This window comes from Maylandia zebra, linkage group LG23 (genome assembly GCF_041146795.1).
Source record: "Maylandia zebra isolate NMK-2024a linkage group LG23, Mzebra_GT3a, whole genome shotgun sequence".
Taxonomy (NCBI): Eukaryota; Metazoa; Chordata; class Actinopteri; order Cichliformes; family Cichlidae; genus Maylandia; species Maylandia zebra.
The window spans coordinates 34,192,233-34,204,282 of NC_135188.1; the positions used below are offsets into that span (position 1 = coordinate 34,192,233).

A 12,050-nucleotide genomic window follows, 5' to 3' on the forward strand; every position below is an offset into this window, starting at 1 on the left:
TGCTCGGTGGCACCCAGCTTAGCTGAAGAGAGGTAAGTGAGTGGATTGTTATCGGTGTAAACCACACACTTCTGCCCCAGCAGGTACTCCCGGAACTTCTTGGCCATGGCCCACTTGAGCGCAAGAAACTCCAGCTTCATGGAGCTGTAATCGTCCATGTTGCGCTCATGTGGCTGAAGACCTCGACTAGCATAAGCCACTGGCCTAACAGCACCTTCTACATCTTGGGAGAGAACTGCACCCAAACCACTGTGGCTGGCGTCAATCTCCAAGATAAATGGGCGCGTAAAGTCAGCATATGCTAGCACAGGTGCAGACACAAGCTTTGCTTTCAGGGCCTCAAAGCTCTCCTCACACTGAGGGGTCCAAATAGCACTCAAACTCTGTCCCGAGCCCTTCTTTGTCTTGGTGCCAGCCAATTTAGCCACCACTTGATGCAGGGGAGCCACCAACGTGGCAAAGCCCTCCACAAAGCGCCGGTAATAGCTGGTGAAACCCAAAAAGGATCGCAACTCTGACATGGAACAAGGACACTGCCACTTGGCTACTGCGTCAACCTTGGCTGGATCGGTAGAGACACCCTCACAGGAGATTACATGGCCCAAGTAGTTAACCTTCTGCTGGAAAAAGGCACACTTTTCTAACTTAGCCTTGAGCCCCTCTTGCTGCAGCCTTGCCATCACCATCTCTAGCCGTTGCAGGTGCTGAGAGACAGACGAGGAGAACACAATGCCGTCTAGGTACAGCAGTAGCGACTGGCACTGCTGATCCCCGAACATCCTCTGCATTAGGCGCTGGAAGGTACCAGGAGCATTGCACAGCCCGAACGGCATACGATTCCACTCGAACAGGCCAAACGGCATGCAAAAAGCGGTCTTGGACTTATCCTGCTCAGAAACTGGCACCTGGTTGTACCTGCTGGCCAGGTTGATGGTAGAAAACCAGCGTGCGCCAGCAAGGGCATCCAGACTTTCTTCGATGCGAGGTAAGGGGAAGGCGTCCTTCCTTGTTTTGCTATTCAGCAAACGATAGTCAACGCACAGACGGAGGCTTCCATCCTTCTTGCGGACCAACACAATGGGAAAGGCATAAGGACTGCTACTCTCCCTAATTACCTGGGCCTCCAGTAGCTGGTTGATATGGGCCCTGACAGCCTCATAATCAGGAGGAATTTGCCTGTACCTCTGCCGGACAGGTGCGTCATCGAGCAGCGGTATGTCATGCAAAATGTGGTTTGTGCAGCCCAAGTCTCCCTCATAAGTGGAGAAAACAGAGCGGTACTTCTGCAAAAGTAACCGTACCTCATGTTGCTCTGACTCAGCGAGAGCAGACAGGTCAATAGTGTCCACCATCTCTTGAGCAGGGCTGCTGGTTGTATGGGAGGAAACTGTAACGGGAAAAGAGTGTTCCTCGCTAACACCAGCAGGGAGGCTAACAACAATAGCTTTGCTTATCACTCCCAAATGGGTCCGCGGGTGGAGAACAGCTTCAGCTGTCCCCACATTGGTGACTGGGATGTAGGCAACGCCCTTATCCACCTGGACCAAACATGGAGAGGCCAGCAACCCACTGGCAACCCGGACTCAGAAGGCTCAAAAAGCACAGCCTGACCTGACAACTGCTGAAAAAAGGTGGTAGCCACCAGCTGCATGACGCCACCAGGTATCCGCACAGCCCGCGAGCCCTGTACCTTAACGGTACCGACAGGGTCCTCTGGGGCTTGGGCTGCAGACTGGTGACACTGATGTAAGGCCTCCAAAACTGGTCTCGGTGCCTGTGACACAGAAGGAGAATTAAACAAGGAGTCACCGAAAGCCCCAAACAGCTCTTGATAACAGCGACGGATTACATTCATTCCTAAAATACCAGGAACAGAGGGTGTGGCACCAGGAGGGTCCTTCACTATAAGGATCCCACAAGAGGGCATTTCCTTGCCACATAGGAGTACACTGAGTTCGGGCTGCCAATGTAAGGGATGGCAAGCCCATTGGCAGCCCGAAGCTGTAACCAATGGCATGACTGAAGGCGTTCTTGTCCCCAAGGGGCAAAATGTGCCAAAAAGAAACTTTCTGTGATGGTGGAAATCATGGACCCAGTATCCACCAAACAAGGGACAGTTACCCCACTAATCAGCACATCTATCTTTGGACACGATAAAATTAGCCTGCCAATCCTATCTTTCTGTGAGCCAGTGAACTACCCACCTGAACTGTGACTCTGCAGCTCAGAGGGCTTTAGTTTTCCGACTGGGTAGCAGGAAGATTATAGTGTCCTGGCTGCTGACACCAGCGACAAATCACCGAGCCAGCCCGTGAAGGCCGAACACTTCTTCGGGGGTTCTGTAAAGAAACCACTGTCTCAGTGAGCTGATTTAACTGCTCTTGTTGGCGCTTAAGGAGTTCCTTTAGCTCACGCCACTTGGACTCGGGTGTACCAACAGGAGCGAACCTAGGGCTAGTGTGCACTCCACACTGGAAACCATATGCCGATGGGTGAGAATAGCCACGGTCGCGAACACCGCCTGAAAACCCTTCTCTTTCCCATCTAATTGCTTCCCCGCGCACCTCTAACAAGGTGGCAGTAGGCACACGGCGAACGTATTGTTTAAGCCAGGGGTGCCCAATCCCGGTCCTCAAGAGCTACTGTCCTGCAGCTTTTAGATGCATCCTTGTTCCCACACACCCGAATCAAATGAATGGCTTGTTATCAGGCCTTTGCCAAACATGATGGCATGCTGAAGAGGTAATCAAACCATTTGATTCAGCTGTGTTGGAGTAGGGATGCATCTAAAAGCTGCAGGATAGTAGCTCTTGAGGACTGGGATTGGGCAGCCCTGGTTTAAGCTCTCTGCGGAGAGCACTGTCAACAACATGTTCTACAAACTGGTCTCGGAGCAACACCTCTGCGTTATGCATGCCATCAGGTGCACTTTGTTTTACTTGCTCCAGCAGAGCCATTAGCGCTAAGGAAAACTCCTGCAATGTCTCTCCCTCCCGCTGTCTCCTCGAAAAGAAAGCCTGCTGCAGAGTGACATAGGACTGCGCATTACCATACAGTTCCTTTAAAATAGTCAACACCCGAACAGGATCCCCTCGCTCTAAATTAGGGCGAAATTTGATCTCCTCCCTTGCTTCTCCCTCCAAATGGTCAAAAATAAAGAAAGCTTGATCAGCAACAGACAGGTGCCGGGCACGCATGCACGCTTGAACCTCTTCGACCCATTCAGCTATATTGATGCCCGTTCTGCCATTGAACATGGGACATTTACGGTCCCTAGGCACCACCATCAAACGCTCTGTAACGGCGGCCTGGCTACCAACATTTGGTATGCAACCAGCAGTGTTGGGAAGGTTACTTTTAAAATGTATTCCAATACAGAATACATGCCCCAAAATGTATTCTGTAACGTATTCCGTTACGTTACTCAATGACAGTAACGTATTCTGAATACTTTGGATTACTTACTATATTATCATGCTTTTTACAACAACGTGAATGTACTATTGCTGTGATTTATTACTATTACTGAAGGTCCGCGACTCCGAACTGTAGTAAAGGGACCTCTGACTAATACTGGGTCCCTGTCGGCTCGTAGCCGAAAAATAGCTTTACTTTGTTGTGTGGGTCAGCTTTTCTTGCGAGAGACAGAGAGAGGCGTTGAAAGGCTGCTCCAACGGAACTTATTGTTTTCGGAGGAAAACACGAACACTGTGTACAGTCGAGTCTTAATAGCGTACTTACAACTGGGCTCGTCAGGCACTCTTCTTGGCTGAAGTGGTTATTATTATATTTACATGCTTCCAGCTCCCGTTTTTCCTCGATGACAACTCGTACCTTATTCCATTCCCCTTTTTCTCCCTCCTCGCGCTCACAGACCCATAACATGTATGGCAGTCCATTCTCCCTGCAACACGGACTACACTGCCCACGATGCTACATTCTTTAGAGCTATGCTTGTAGCATTCTGCCTGTTAGCTTAGCACAACAACAACAACAAGGCGCTCTCTCACCCAGGAAGCACACAGTCGCAGAGAGAGAGAGCGTCGCCCTGTAACCATGGCAACCGTAATGCTGCCGCCTGGAACAACAGAACGTAGCTGTCAAACAAAACCCAAACAGTCCTGACCCGCGACAAAATGAAACAGGAAAGTACCGCAGTGTAATCCATTTATTTCGACAAAGTAACTGTATTCTGAATACCACCTTTTTAAACTGTAACTGTAACGGAATACAGTTACTCATATTTTGTATTTTAAATACGTAACAGCGGTACATGTATTCCGTTACTCCCCAACACTGGCAACCAGCTGGTGCGAAGGAGGCCGACGCGGCACCACCACCAGACTCGAGAACAGCGCCCCCATCCCGGCGCAATTGCTCATTATCTGCCTTTAACTGTGCTACCAAGTCTCCAAGTTGCTGCAATTCTTCCTCCATAATAAATTTTGACCAAAAAAAAAAAAAAAAAAAAAAAAAAAAAAAAAAAAAGGAAAAAAAAACAGCAAGGTGCTAAAATCCTATTACTCTTCCTCCTACCTGGATACTGCTGTCTTGTCTATAATCACACTCTAAAACAAATAGAGCCTTCAAACAGGTGAACTGTGATCTTTGCAAAAAATAAAACAATTTAAAACATCTACCTCAAATGTGCATCCTGTCGACCAACGCCAAGTATGTGACCAAGTGGTCGGCGGGGTTATGAAAGAAAGAATAAAATGACAACGCCACCTGGGGGAATTCTAGCCCCCGGGAAATATGAACTTTAGAAATGAAATGTAATTAAAAAGAACGTTTGCACAGGTTCAGGGATGCACACTGAGGCCGGCTCAATGTATTAACACCATTTTATTTATTAAAAAAATAAAAACAAAACAACAAAGACTGTCTAAAATAGTGTCCTAAATTACAACAAAATAAACATACAACTGGGATTTACCAGCAGCGGTGGACCAAAAGAAAACCACACACAAAAAAAAAAAACAAAAAAAACCAACTATAGTCTCTTTACCTGGTGCTGTACAACAAAAGTGTGGAAAACGACCCGCCACCTAAGGTCCCACGGCCGCTGGTAGATCCTCAGTTCACTGAAATAAAAGCACAAGATATACACATTAAAAAGGATAAAAACATGGGACATAAAAAGGCTCTCTATATACTAAAAAAAGAAATTAAAAGAAAAACGGAGACCTGCAATAAAACACACCCACATATACACCACAGAGCACAGATTGGAAATACTCGTGCTCTGCGAGCCAGCCCACAGCTGGTGCTGGTTCCGATTGTCCGTAGCCCTACTCTGTCTCGCGCAGCTCTCCACAACTGGGAGAGGGAAAGGGAGAGGCGGTACCAGTTTTTGTAACACCAGCCCAATATGCAGCTGAAGATCGCCCCGACCAGCCGCGAAAGCTGGAGTAAAACGATAGTCCAAAAAGGGGCTTAACGTGAGACCCGAAGCCTCCAGGGGCGAGGAGAGGCCAGCAGCAGGAACAAAACTGGACGGCCAACAGATCGGAACACAAGATAAAACAGGGCAAGACAAGACAGCAGCTAGGCAGGCGTCTCGACTCTTTGCTTAAAATCAGGCGGTTGGTCCCTGAGAAGGTGCAGCAGCAATCAAACCCTACAAACAAAAAAAGGCAAAGATAACCTTAATCGTCTCTAATTTACAAATACTAGCAGCTATAATATAAGCGGCTTACCCCAAGACTGGAGGCGCTGTACTGTACGGTGGACGCAACTCGCGTCTCTCCACCACAGCTGGAGTAAAGAAAAGAGAAACAGCCGCGCTGTAGCGGGCCGCAGAATCATGACTACTAGTTATCGACTTTTGAGAGAAATCAGAGGTCGAAAGGAGGCCTACCTGTAGCAGTCACACAGTGCGATTGTATCGGTAAATTAACCAATAGGCCAGCATTTATTGCCGTATCGCACCAGAAGCTCGGGAGGAATGATCCAACAAAAAAAACCGGCTTCCCTTTATACAGGTAAACACCACCCTGTAATCAATATGCAGGTGGGTTCCTAATTAACCCAATCACACGATACAAGGAGCGAGTGCAGCAGAAAGAGAGTGAGGGTGGTAGGGCGAGCGAGAAAGAGAGAAAAAGAAGGGCGAGTAGCCCATCCGGCTACACCTGCAGTAACATTAAAGATTATCTACAAGGCTTCAAACATTCAGGAATTATAGTCACCATATAATTCACTTTTCATGGTAACATGATTACATCCATCAGATATAAACTCACTGCATATATATAAAATCACAAATAAATAAGTATATTACCCCTTTTAAGAGATGGAGCAATACACAAATGCTTATCAGAACTGAACAAAGTGCACATAATTTCAATAACATGTAAACACAAGGACTCAGTCCATGAATAGGAGTATTAAAATAGATGTGCTTAATCCCGCTTGTACCATAGGCCTACAAGTACAAGTGGGAATACACTAAAAATTACCTCCAAGTATTCAATACTGAGCATTGTAATATAACTGAGTGACATCAAAAAATTAAGCAGGAAGCAGCATGAAGTCTGCTTACAATATCTCTCATAAACTTATTTTCAGCTGCTTTAACCATTTACAGCTTTTCACATGTTAATGACTTGGTTAACGATATAACTAGCACAACAACAGTGCCTTTCAGAGACACCCAACAACTGTAACCCACTCGATACATCACGTGTCTAATTAGCCACGTTTAGCTTACCGCTGTCGAGTGGATGCTCAGCGTTTCCGGCTTCGCTCTGTCCTCTATGACAACAAGTGCAAAACCATACTTTGTGAACAATATCAGTTTAAAGTTGTTGTCCTTTTTTTTCTTTTTTTAAAAAAATAACTTGTGAGAGATTAATTTAACAAGAGATTAATAACAAAGTTTTTGCCCGGCTGCTCTGTTCGGCTGTAGAACCAAGAGACTGAAAACTTGGGAGCTGGTACTAAGGAGGGACAAGAGCTACCTAGAGCTTCACCGATTGGCTGACACGCGAGGAGTGGAGCTCATCAATCCTCGGAGAAACTTAACCCTTGTTTAACCAGAACAAATATATAAATCCGTGTCCCTTTTTTTGTTTAAGTAAATATATTAATTTCACTTTCATTATACAAGGACAGTAAGAACAGAAACAATGAACATTAAATGTTTTACTTTTTCTTCTTTTTTGTTTGAGATGATTTTAGGAACTGGGTTACAATGGGTTTTCGGCTTTTCTCTGAAAAGTGTAAAAAAGTGTAACCAGATCATGTCAACTAGTTTTACTAAAACTCTTACCCCGAATGAAATAAAAAGTTTTTGTCCTGCCTAGCATGGTGGTATTATGTCAGCCTTGCTAACCTTCCATGTTTAGTTACAGCAGCCTCTAGTTGATGGAGTCAGAAACAGAAGGTTTGACACCCAATCATAACTAACTGAGTGGAAGTAGCTTACAGGTTAATTGTAGTAGCACCTGGACATGTTGAGCATGTAATATTTGTCACAAACTGGCTCAAAGTAGTTGACAAGTAGGGAGTTTGTGACCAAGGGTTATACAATAAAACTAATTGAGATTCAGTAATTTCCTGTATTATTTTGTGTTGTATAAAAATTGAAAAATGGTGCTTTATTGATAATATGGTTGCAGGGATAACTGGGACAGTTTCTCAGACTGACCAGTAGAGGGGAGTACAGCTTCACATTTGGGAGTTTCACACCACAGTGAACGCAATCTTGAACCTACTATATGCCTCGTCACACCTCAGCCTGAGCATCAGTCACGTTTCACTTCCACTTGTTCTGATGAAATTTTCTATTCTTCAGTCTACCTTTGCGCACGGGGGCATTTTCTCCCCCTCAGTGTAACATCAAGTGTAAAATTCCAATTTTTCCACTAGTGTCAGAAACAGGTTTCTCACTTGTGGGTTTTATTAAATTTAATGAAGCCATTATTCTCAAAACAGGCAAAATATCTGAGATAAAGTTAAATTATGTCATGATATTGGCAGGCTTTACAGCCCACTGAGAAAAGAAACAATGAAGAACTTAAATGAACTCTCTCAGCTCTCTGTGTTTGGGTCAAACAGACATTTTAAAGAGGGAAAAATCCAATGGAAGAGTACACAGTCTCACTGGTAATTCAACACCAGTCCAAGAGTCACTTTGAGAAAGCACTGGGAGAATCACATTGTATTATGCATGTATTACCCTGTATTAGCCACAAGGGGGAACCATAGCACCAAGTTAAATGAGCAGCTGTCAGTGAACTGCCTAGCAGAGTTTAGCCATTGTCAAGCATTGTAATGTGTGAGATTGGAAAAATACTGTAACAGAATAATGAAATATGTGTTAAATATTATGAAATAGGTGAAAAACTAGAATCCAAAAGAATCCAAGTGATGCATCACAGAATTTGAAGATGTAAGATAAAGCATCCCACATAAAAAAGCAAACACACGGAATAGTGTGTCTACATCAAGTGTCTACTGTACATACTGTACATAACGACATGACATAAAAGCTGCTACTTCATCTTTACTGTAGCTCACTTCCTTATTCAAACAGATGATTCCAGCAGCAGGTCTGACTGTTATTGAAGTTTCAGGCCAGTTTTGTTCCTTAGCCTTTTCATGTGTTCTCCCACAGCAATGCTCTCTTAACTCCCACTCATTTTTTCCCTCTGAACCACATGTCAACTGACATTTCCCCTTCTCATGGGGTCAGATCTACTGCCCAGGTAGGAAGACATTCATATAGAAGCTGGGAAAAGAGGATAGACTTCTTGTGCTCTGAGCTCCTGTTGAATCTAATCAAGAAATTTGTGTACTTGTTTCTTCAATGTATAAAATGCATAATTGATGCAATTCAAAGTAGGTTGCTAAAGTCATAAATACTACAGCTGCTGTGGACTTAGCCGCCATGAGATTATCCATTGGCCTTCTTCCTCCTAGCGTTTTTCCCGCTCGGTTGCAGGGTCCGCTTTTCTGCAAAGTCGTCTCCACTTGGGTCGGTCAAGGGCGTCGGTCAGATCGGCTTCGATCTTCTTCACGTCGTCCTTGATTCGGTCCATCCATCTCCGCTTTGGTCTGCCTCTAGGTCGACGTCCTTGGGGGCTGAGCCGCAATGCTGTTCTCACCACTGAGTTCTCATCGCTCCGTACCACATGTCCGTACCACCGCAGCCTCGCTTCTTGCATCTTATCTGTGATTGGCGTGATTCCCATCCTCTTTCTAACGTCGGTGTTCATGACGTGGTCCCATCGTGTCAGGCCTAGGCACCATCGCAGCATCCGCATTTCCATCGTGTGAAGGGCTTGTTCGTGCTTTGCGGTGGCTGGCCAGCACTCGGATCCATAGAGGGCGACGGGGCGCACTACACTCTTGTAGATCTTTGACTTGAGGCGATTGGGCATTCTTCGGTCACACAGGACGCCGGTGACTTGGCGCCATTTCATCCACGCTGCGTTGATCCTGGCTCGTACATCTAGTAGGATATCGCCGTCATTGCTGATCATCGATCCGAGGTATTTGAAATGAGGTACTTTCGCCAGATCTTCTCCATCGACGCTGATCGTGCCGTCGGTCTGGGGGCCAGCCTCTAAGTATTCGGTCTTGTTGGTGTTTAGATTATCCATTGGCCTGTGATGAGCATTTTCACCATCGCCATCTTTAGTGTTTTGAAACCAGATGAGATAGGTCAAGAAAGGATCTCGCTTCCTCTGATCCGCACGCTCAGTGGCTAATGAATTTTCACAAGTCATTAGCCAACAAGCATACCCTGAATAATCCTCGTCTGTGGCAGTTAGAATGACCAAATCTGGTAAATGGGCTTCAAGTAATGCAGTATGACCTGAATCGAGTGACTGACCCCAACACTTGCTTGCCAAGCAAGTGTTTCTATTAAAGTCAGGGATTTTGCATAATAAAGTTAAAAATTAATTTAAATCCATCTGTTACATCTCAGCTAACGTTGGCTGCACAGAGAAATTCTTCTGGTTTGCCTGCTGTTCAGAGCCTAATCTGCAAAAAGCTATGTGCAGACAAAAAAGTGAACTGTTCATGCACGAACTCTGGACAGTATTACAGGTTAGAAGAGTGTATGACTCTACAATAATAGAAAGAAAATCCCAACAATCAGATATCCCCCTATAAAAAAGCACTTAATGATGAAAACTCCCTTTTAACACAACGAAGCCTCTGGCCAAAACAGATTCAGGGAGGAAAGCTTAGTGCACCTGGTATTCCCAGGCTATCTCTCATCCAAGGACTAACCAGGCACAACCCTACTTAGCTTTCAAGATAGGACAAAGTCTGGCATGTTTATGGTGGTATGGCACGAGACCTCAGGAGGAAGTCTCTCCAAATGTATGACAAGCACCCTTTGATCAACAACATTGGTCATTTTAGTTTAATTTAATGCTATTAGAGACATCATAAAAGAGAGAGAGCTGAGTTTAAATCAAAGGGGGATTCTATGTTTTGTTCTATGTTTTGCTTGACTGATAAGTCTTTTAACTATACTGCATAAATAACATGAATGTTCTGATTATATAACATATTTAATCTCTCAAGCCAGTATCCAGCTAGATTTTTCTAACTACAGTTTATTAGCTCAGGAGTTTATTTACAGATCCTTTAGCTAACTGTTGCAGACCATTGTAAATATTCTTACTATCATTCTAACTTTTGTTGTCTTTCATATATATTTAAACATCTCCAATTTTTTTTTAGCTATTTCAATTAGGATTAATTAAACTCCCAAAGAAGGGTGATCTGGGCGACTATAGCAAGTTGCGAGGAATCACAATGCTTTCAGTTCCTGGAGAAAGTATTCTGTCTAGTCCTCCTGAACCGATTACAGCGGGCAGTCAACAAAATGTTACGTGACGAGCAGGGCGGATTTCGATGTGGTTGATCAGGCGTGGAGCAGATCGTTACTTTGCGCACCATCATTGAACAGACCCTGGAACACCAAAGAAGCTCTCGATCAACTTCATTGATTTTGAGAAGGGCTAAAACTATTAGAAAATCTTCTTTTTTTTGGCTAACTAGCTAATGCGTTTATTAGGCAACTATATTTAGATACATTTAAGCTATTTAAGACAATTTAAACTCTTTCAAACAGCGTCTGATACTATTTAAGGGGTTAAAAAATTACTTCTTCTTTTCCTTTTAGTTATCTTTGCTAACTGTTCACACCATTGCTTTGCTTTGATTTCTCCTGCATTATGCCCCAAATTTATTTGATCAGATGCTATAGTTCAATATCCCATGATCTCTACTTCATTAAATTACTTCTAGGTACAACATGGGATACAAAAACTCTGCACTAATACTGCCAGGCTGCTGTTTCTAAATAAAAATGTAACTACAGTCCCACCTTATAGTGTTAATTACAACAATATTCCTTTTCTATTTTTGTAGATAAAAATATGTGTTTAAGAAGTACCATTAACCCAAGTGAGAATTCCACAGCCACTATGGTCGGGGTTGTGACATTGCACTCTGTATTGTGATTTACATATTGTTAAATGCTTATTGGTGTGCTGAAGTCTGGCACTTTTTTCAAATTGTCTCATTTACTCAAAAACTGTATGAGGAATATACACCTGTAGAAAAACAATCCCATGTAAAAGAACCCTTTCTTTGATATAAAATACTGTTTCTCTGGATTCTCACTGAAGCAGGACTTTTCATCTACACAAGTATAATATTTCTTTTGTACTACTAAGTGCGTTTCAAAAATACCTTTCATCTCAACACTAAAGTTGAAAAACTTGCATGTGGAAGACACAAGAACAAATAGTAAGTCAAATATTGTTCTTTCTCTTTTCTGTGTGAGTAGATCGAGCACGTGTGTTTTTCTTGAGCAGCTCATCACTAACGCTAAAAAACCCAGTCTGTGTTCTCGCTGTCACATGCTCAAAATGAATCGGAGATGCCAGCCTCCCTCCCACATCTTGTCCTCTTGCTGCCCACTCTTCTCTCCAATCGCAGTTTATTCACTTAAGAAACTGGCATCCAGGCTCATTCTTAGCCACTTCAATAACGTGACACCTCAGCTGCCGGTGACCAAT

At 44.1% G+C, this 12,050-nt stretch overlaps 1 long non-coding RNA gene across 1 annotated transcript; it reads right to left on the bottom strand.

Moving 5' to 3' along the window:
• Positions 1-4,985: 4,985 nt before the first annotated feature.
• LOC143414900 (uncharacterized) lies at positions 4,986-5,923 on the bottom strand. The gene is made up of 3 exons (XR_013095507.1): positions 5,861-5,923; positions 5,700-5,786; positions 4,986-5,620 (listed from the first exon to the last, which is right to left on the bottom strand). It is a non-coding gene; the product is annotated as an uncharacterized LOC143414900 (long non-coding RNA).
• Between the last annotated feature and the right edge of the window lie 6,127 nt (positions 5,924-12,050).